The following is a 7,408-nucleotide window of genomic DNA, read 5'->3' on the forward strand; positions in this document are numbered from 1 at the left end:
GTGCCGAGCTTCCACCGCCGGATCTGGCCCACCCCGCCCCACCAAGGCCACGGCTACCTCACCGCCCCGCGACGGCCAACCTCCACGGCCCCGACCCCGCGCCGCTCCGGCCGCGACCATAGCCCCGCCACACGATGGCCGGCCTCCACGGCCCCCGCGCCGCCCCAACCGCGGCCCCAGCTCTGCCCGCTCCGCAATCAATGGTGTCGGGCGCGTCGGCGGCACCGCTATTCCTCCCCATCCACCCTCCCCCGAGCCGTTGCTGAATAGGATCCGGTCCACCTAGCGCCGGATTTGTGATAGACCACCGCGGTGATGCACGCAGCAAACCACCCTGACCCTGGATCCTCCTCCCTTGTGCTCACCCGCCGAGTGCCACATCCACTTGACCCCATCTCGTTTTCTCAGTGCAGTTCAGTGGCGCGTGGACATGCAATGCGAGGGCGTCGGCAAAATGGTGACGAGGATGGTGTGTGCCTTCTTGATCGTGGGCTCGTTCGTTTTGTAGCTCAATTTTGCTCGTCAATGCAGCCCATTTTTCCTCATTCGAGCAGTCCATAATGCTCCTCGGCAACCACTTGAGATCCTTCCTCATTCATATTGTGGTGTGTGGTTGGAGGATGAGAAGGAGGTAGGTGCGGGGCTTGGTGGATGAGGAGGAGGTAGGTGCGAGGCCGGCGCAATTTTTGCACTTCACTGGGGTGACACCCCCCTGCTGTTCACTTGGCGATGCAAAACAGTTCTTTTGCTCTGCATGCTGCTCACTTGACGCGGCAGTGCAATTCTCTGCTCTACATGCACTTCGGTGCACCATGCAGTACGCTCGTCGCGGTCGTGCGGTTTGCTGGCGACTCTGGACCAGAGATGCCACGTACATGCGAGGTTCAGATGGCCCTGGAGTGCAGCTCGGACGGGCTGCGTGTGATGGCCTTGGTGTGATTTTTTGTTGTTGTTGTCCCTGGTTTTGTTGTTTTGATCGGAGGAAATTTGATGTGTTTTGCATTGCTCTAAACGTGTATTCTTTCATGGACGCAATTGCAGTACGGTGCATAGTACGAAGGAGTTCACTTTGTAAAAAATGTACAAAGGAGTTCACCTTTCATTATTTTTGGAGGAATTTTTTTGCAAATTTGTATGGACATCGATGCAGTTTATTAAGAAAACCTTGGCGGTGCACTTCACAAAACAAAAAAAACGATGCAGTTCATGGTTGCTCTGATGCGTTACACACATGCGATTTCGTTAAATTATATTTTGCAGGAGAAGATGAACACATCAAAAATTTGATGCAGCTCACTAACATTAACAATGTAGCTCACTAATATTGACCATGTAGTCTAGATGAATTTACAAAAAAAATAAGAAAGACAAAACGATTATGCAGCTCACTTCAACATAGGTTGTGGTTGACTTGCCCTCGTCACCGCGGTACTAGTTCATAAAAAATGTTGAAAAACACTCGCAAAAACTCGTGTGAGAAAGTTTACTCCCGACAAAAGAAATCATGAAGTTCACCTGCCCGTCTAATGCAGTGCAGTTTTTAATTTGAAGTAGTGCGGTTTTCTGTATGATGCAGTACATGCGACGATTTGGGTGTCGTAAAAAACAGAGTGTCCGCATTTTGGTATTTTTAAATAGATAGCGAAGAAGGCCGCAAAGCGAGCTGTTGGTGAAGCAAGGGGTCGGGCGTATGAGGACCTCTACCAACGGTTAGGCATGAAGGAAGGCGAAAGGGACATCTATAAGATGGCCAAGATCCGAGAGATGAAGACGAGGGATATTGGCCAAGTCAAATGCATCAAGGACGGAGCAGGCCAACTCTTGGTGAAGGACGAGGAGATTAAGCATACATGGCGGGAGTACTTCGACAAGCTGTTCAATGGGGAGAATGAAAGCTCTACCATTGAATTGGACGACTCTTTTGATGAGACCAGCATGCGTTTTATGCGTCGAATCCAGGAGTCGAAGGTCAAGGAGGCTTTAAAAAGGATGAAGGGAGGCAAGGCGATGGGCCCAGATTGTATCCCCATTGAGGTGTGGAAAGGTCTCGGGGACATAGCGATAGTATGACTAACCAAGCTTTTCAACCTCATTTTTCGAGCAAACAAGATGCCAGAAGAATGGAGATGGAGTATATTAGTACCAATCTTCAAGAACAAGGGGGATGTTCAGAGTTGTACTAATTATCGTGGAATTAAGCTGATGAGCCATACAATGAAGCTATGGGAGAGAGTCATTGAGCACCGCTTAAGAAGAATGACAAGCGTGACCAAAAACCAGTTTGGTTTCATGCCTGGGAGGTCGACCATGGAAACCATTTTCTTGGTACGACAGCTTATGGAGAGATATAGGGAGCAAAAGAAGGACTTGCATATGGTGTTCATTGACTTGGAGAAGGCCTATGATAAGATACCACGGAATGTCATGTGGTGGGCCTTGAAGAAACACAAAGTCCCAGCAAAATACATTACCCTCATCAAGGACATGTACGATAATGTTGTGACAAGTGTTCGAACAAGTGATGTCGACACTGATGACTTCCCGATTAAGATAGGACTGCATCAGAAGTCAGCTTTGAGCCCTTATCTTTTCACATTGGTGATGGATGAGGTCACAAGGGATATACAAGGAGATATCCCATGGTGTATGCTCTTTGCGGATGATGTGGTGCTAGTTGACGATGGTCAGGCGGGGGTAAATAGGAAGTTAGAGTTATAGAGACAAACCTTGGAATCGAAAGGGTTTAGGCTTAGTAGGACTAAAACCGAATACATGATGTACGGTTTCAGTACTAATAGGTGTGAGGAGGAGGAGGTTAGCCTTGATGGTCAGGTGGTACCTCAGAGGGACACCTTTTGGTATTTGGGATCAATGCTGCAGGAGGATGGGGGTATTGATGAAGATGTGAACCATCGGATCAAAGCCGGATGGATGAAGTGGCGCCAAGCTTCTGGCATTCTCTGTGACAAGAGAGTGCCACAAAAGCTAAAAGGCAAGTTCTACAGGACGGTAGTTCGACCTGCAATGTTGTATGGCGCTGAGTATTGGCCGACTAAAAGGCGACATGTTCAACAGTTAGGTGTGGCGGAGATGCGTATGTTGAGATGGATGTGTGGCCACACGAGGAAGGATCGAGCCCGGAATGATGATATACGAGATAGAGTTGGGGTAGCACCAATTGAAGAGAAGCTTGTCCAACATCGTCTGAAATGGTTTGAGCATATCCAGCGCAGGCCTCCAGAAGCTCCAGTGCATAGCGGATGGCTAAAGCGTGCGGAGAATGTCAAGAGAGGGCGGGGTAGACCGAATTTATCATGGGAGGAGTCCGTTAAGAGAGACCTGAAGGATTGGGGTATCACCGAAGAGCTAGCTATGGACAGAGGTCCATGGAAGCTTGCTATCCATGTGCCAGAGCCATGAGTTGGTTGCGAGATCTTATGGGTTTCACCTCTAGCCTACCCCAACTTGCTTGGGACTAAAGGCTTTGTTGTTGTCTTTATTGTTGTTGTTCTTAAACCGTAAGTAATTAGAGGGAGCATTCTACATGAAAAAGTTGCACCTTGTCGATATCTTTCCAATGGCGTATAGTTTGAATCATTCTAATCAGCGGTTTGTAAAAATTTCGCGAAAAACGGCCGCTCCCTCTTGTGCTTAGTCGCACGATTTTCAAAATCAACTTAAAACTGTAAGCAATCTAAAAAATATTTCAACATATGAAAGTTGAGCCTTGTTCGTAGCTTTCCAACAGCGTATCACACGCCTCGTTTTGACAAACGTTTCAAAAACTAAAGCGAAAACAGTACCGAAAATTTGAAAAACAGAATTTCATGATTTAGTAAATTTGAAACTGCTTTTAAACCGTAACGAATTAGAAAAAATTTTATATATGAAAAAGATGCGCCTCGACGATATCTATCCAACGGCGTATCATTTGCTTCATTCCGACAAGTGGTTTAGAAAAAAAGGAAAAAAACGCTCGCTGCCACTCGTCATCCACCGCACCATTTTTAAAACTGCTCTTAAACCGTGAGAAATCTTGAAAAGTGTTCAACATGGCGAAGTTGCGCCTAATCCATAGCTTTCCAATAATATATTATATGCGTCATTCTGATAAGCGGTTAAAAAACTAGAGCGAAAACAGTACCAAAAATCAACGCGTGCAGTTTTTTTCGACACGAAGTTCACTCACGTGAGTTGTGGAGCACACTTGATTCAAACAATGACGTGCACTTGCGTTGAGCGTGCAGTGCGAAAGTGTTATCAGAATAGTTATTCTGCTAATATTAAAAAGTCTCTTAGTAACCCTGGGTGAAGAATTAATTATTCTTTACCCTGGTCGATCGACCGCGCCAAACTTTCTCTCGGTTCGAGCCCACCCACACGTTGTGCTTCCAACGCTCCGACTCTCAAGTCCTCAACCGTATCATCACGAGCGGGGTAAATCTTTTGTGTGACGAGGTAAGTTATTCCCTTTCTTACGTTCGCAAAAACTGTTTTCGGTTCGTGGGGTTAGCCCACTCCTACGCATCCTCCGTTCCAAGTCCAATCCCTGCGGTTTTCGCTTGCGTTAGCTGGCTTCCGGCGTGGTGGTCGACGGCTTAGTGAGCGGGCAGTGGGAATGATGGCGTGGTGGTCGATGGATTGGCTGGGCGTCCCTGGGGGTCGGCAGTTGACCACGGGTGCGCGACGGCCTGGTGCTCGGCGGCCACGGCGGCGGGGTGAGCGCGGCGCGGCCTTGATGTTGGGAAGCGTGGCTTGTGGTGGTCGGCTGGCTGCAGCGGCAGTTCAGGTGGTCCTGGCGGCGGCACTATGAGTAGTGCTCGCGGCGGAACTGGATCAACCGTGACCACTTCGTTCCATCCACCGGCCGGCTGCCACGGTTGCTTGCTCCAGTACGTGTTGGTGAGTTCAGTATAGATCTCTTCAATGCCTCCTCTATGGATGGGTTGATGCCTTGTATTTCTTTTGCCCCCAAATCCCTAATTGGATAGAGACCTCTATTTAAACTCCGAGTCTGAAGTCCCACTCTAATCATTGTTATGTTCTCTCTTCACTGTTTGAAAGTGGCAATCTTCTGGCAATTGGTTGCCTCTGACTTGTTGTTACAAATTGTGTATTGTTGTGTTCATAGCCTGTTGCATTTTGCACTATGATTGGAATGTGAAATATTTGACGGCATTGAACAGTTAGTCACTTGCCATCTTAGACATAGACAGTTCTGTTTTGGGCAAGTTGCTCACAGCAGACAGTTGTTTGATTAATTTTCTAACCTAATTAATACCAATGGGATTATGTGATGTGGAGGTATCTTATATATCTGCCAAGAGCTCGCCTCGGCATCCTCACGAACTCGAGATCCCGAGTAAGAGAGCTTTCCCCAATGTGTGCAGCTATTGCTCAGCATGTAAAGAAGCTAATTGTTGTTAATACAATCAATATTTTTGCTGATTTTTTTGGGAGGGCAAATCATTACGGCGCTGAGCAGATGTCCAATTTGATCTATTGAAGTGGATCACGGTTCCTCCTTTACTGATGAATGTCGCATGTAAGACAGCCATAACACTCCTTTCTTGTGCATAACGTGGAAATGTTATACATACCTCTGCTATGAAGAAACCTGGAGATTGAACTGGAAACAAGAAAATTATATAAAGCTCAAGTATTTTATACAACAACAAATAAACTAGCCCTTTCTAAAATATAGCAATTGTATCTACGCAAGTTTCTTATACTATTGTGTGTTAGCATGTTGTTCTAGCCTATAGGTTTAGTTGATCCAGAGATACATTTATTATCCATGTTTGTTTATGCAGTCGAAGCTTATCGATTCATTTGTTGAGGACTAGAAGCTTATCAATTAATTGAACGATGAATTTTCTAGTTTGGAAATAGCGAACTCTCTCCCTGCAAAATATAAAATGTTGTAGTTAGCTCTCATATGAACGTGTATTTAGAAAATTTTGGAAGTTGAGGAGCTTGAAGAAAATGTACTTCTTTTTCATGTGCATATACCTCTTGGGTATTTTAATGAAAACTGGAAGATTTTGTCTTCTGGTTGTTCTTCATGATACTACTACTCGTTCTATACAGATAAAAAGAAATCTATGTGTATATGAATACTTGCAGTTTTCACATTACTGATTGCTTTTCTTTTCAACTTGGAAATTTTGTAGTTAGTATACTCCTTATTGCCTTGTTTCCTGTCTGGGTTGTTGCGTGCTGAATGTATTTACGTGGCCGCTGTGACACCTCTCACTGTTTTTGCTGGATAACTTTAGGTAGCCACTAGACTTGGACTCAAATGGACGCCCTGCCAGGAGAGCACCGTGGAGAAGAGCGCCAAGGTGAAGGGGCAGTCCTTGCACAGATTGGTGGCAGTTTCCGGGACCTGAAACACCCACATATCGTGTTTTGATTTCTTGTTTGAAACTACTGGGCGTCCATATTACTAACACTTCACTATCCAGTGAAGAATGGATGGACAACTCTAATATGATTAATGTCATCTTCCTTGGGGCTTTTTTTTACCACTGCCATAGACAAGTGTTTATTTAGTTCATGGTCATATTTATTTAGTTCGTGGCTGATGGGAGCATGAGTACCTTTCAAACTACTGTTCCTCTTTTCGTCTTTATAGTTTTTGTTGCTTACATTTTGCCATGCATCTCTGTCAGAGAAACATGACACAGAAGTCAGGAGGAGCAATGATATGTGTACATGTCATTGTTGTCCAAGTTCTGGAACTTTTCCACTAATCGTTGCTGAAACTAGGGTCATCTAGACGAGGGGATTGTAAAGGCTAACTAGAAATACATCTTTGAAGAAACTATAGGGTCATCCAGATGGGGATTTTGCAACCTCTATACAAATGCCTGCAGCTTGGCCAGACTATTGCCCATCTCAAGATTGACTGGAGTGTTCTACTACAGAAAGATAGTTTTTTTTTAGATGCTACTTTGTCAAGCAGTGTATTGAATTTGTTGTAAATTGACCTAGTTATGAACTCACATCATCTTTGTTCATTGTAAACCGACCTAGTTATGTCATGAAATCCAAGTTTATTTCTAGTAGTTTTTATGTGGTGTAATGCACCATTGCAGCAATTCCTATATCTTGGCAACAACAATCAGGAACCTTTTTGCGAGTGGTCTAGAGCTAATGAGTTGAACACACGAGCTGATGATGTGGTAGACAACCGATGTGCAAAATAGTAAAATGCAGAGCAGGAATCCCAAACCTAAAAATGAACACGAGTTTTTGCATATACACTCAATAATACCATTATTGACAAGCCTATCATAATCTGTTGAAGACACACACAAATTAGTATAACAAACTTGCAGTGCTACTTCTACAAGGAATTTTGACAAGCACTCGCATGGAGCAATTTTGTCGACATAATAATTCA

The 7,408-nt window shown here is 45.0% G+C and overlaps 1 long non-coding RNA gene across 2 annotated transcripts; it reads left to right on the plus strand.

Moving 5' to 3' along the window:
• The first annotated feature begins 4,373 nt into the window (after positions 1-4,373).
• On the plus strand, positions 4,374-7,061 carry LOC119326273. Of its 2 annotated transcripts, XR_005157881.1 has the most exons (3): positions 4,374-4,458; positions 4,572-5,545; positions 6,279-7,061. It is a non-coding gene; the product is annotated as an uncharacterized LOC119326273 (long non-coding RNA). The 2 variants fall into 2 exon arrangements; XR_005157880.1 differs by lacking the exon at positions 4,374-4,458 and having other exon boundaries at positions 4,465-5,545.
• Positions 7,062-7,408: the final 347 nt, after the last annotated feature.

The sequence above is a fragment of the Triticum dicoccoides genome, chromosome 6B, assembly GCF_002162155.2.
Source record: "Triticum dicoccoides isolate Atlit2015 ecotype Zavitan chromosome 6B, WEW_v2.0, whole genome shotgun sequence".
In the NCBI taxonomy this organism is placed as follows: Eukaryota; Viridiplantae; Streptophyta; class Magnoliopsida; order Poales; family Poaceae; genus Triticum; species Triticum dicoccoides.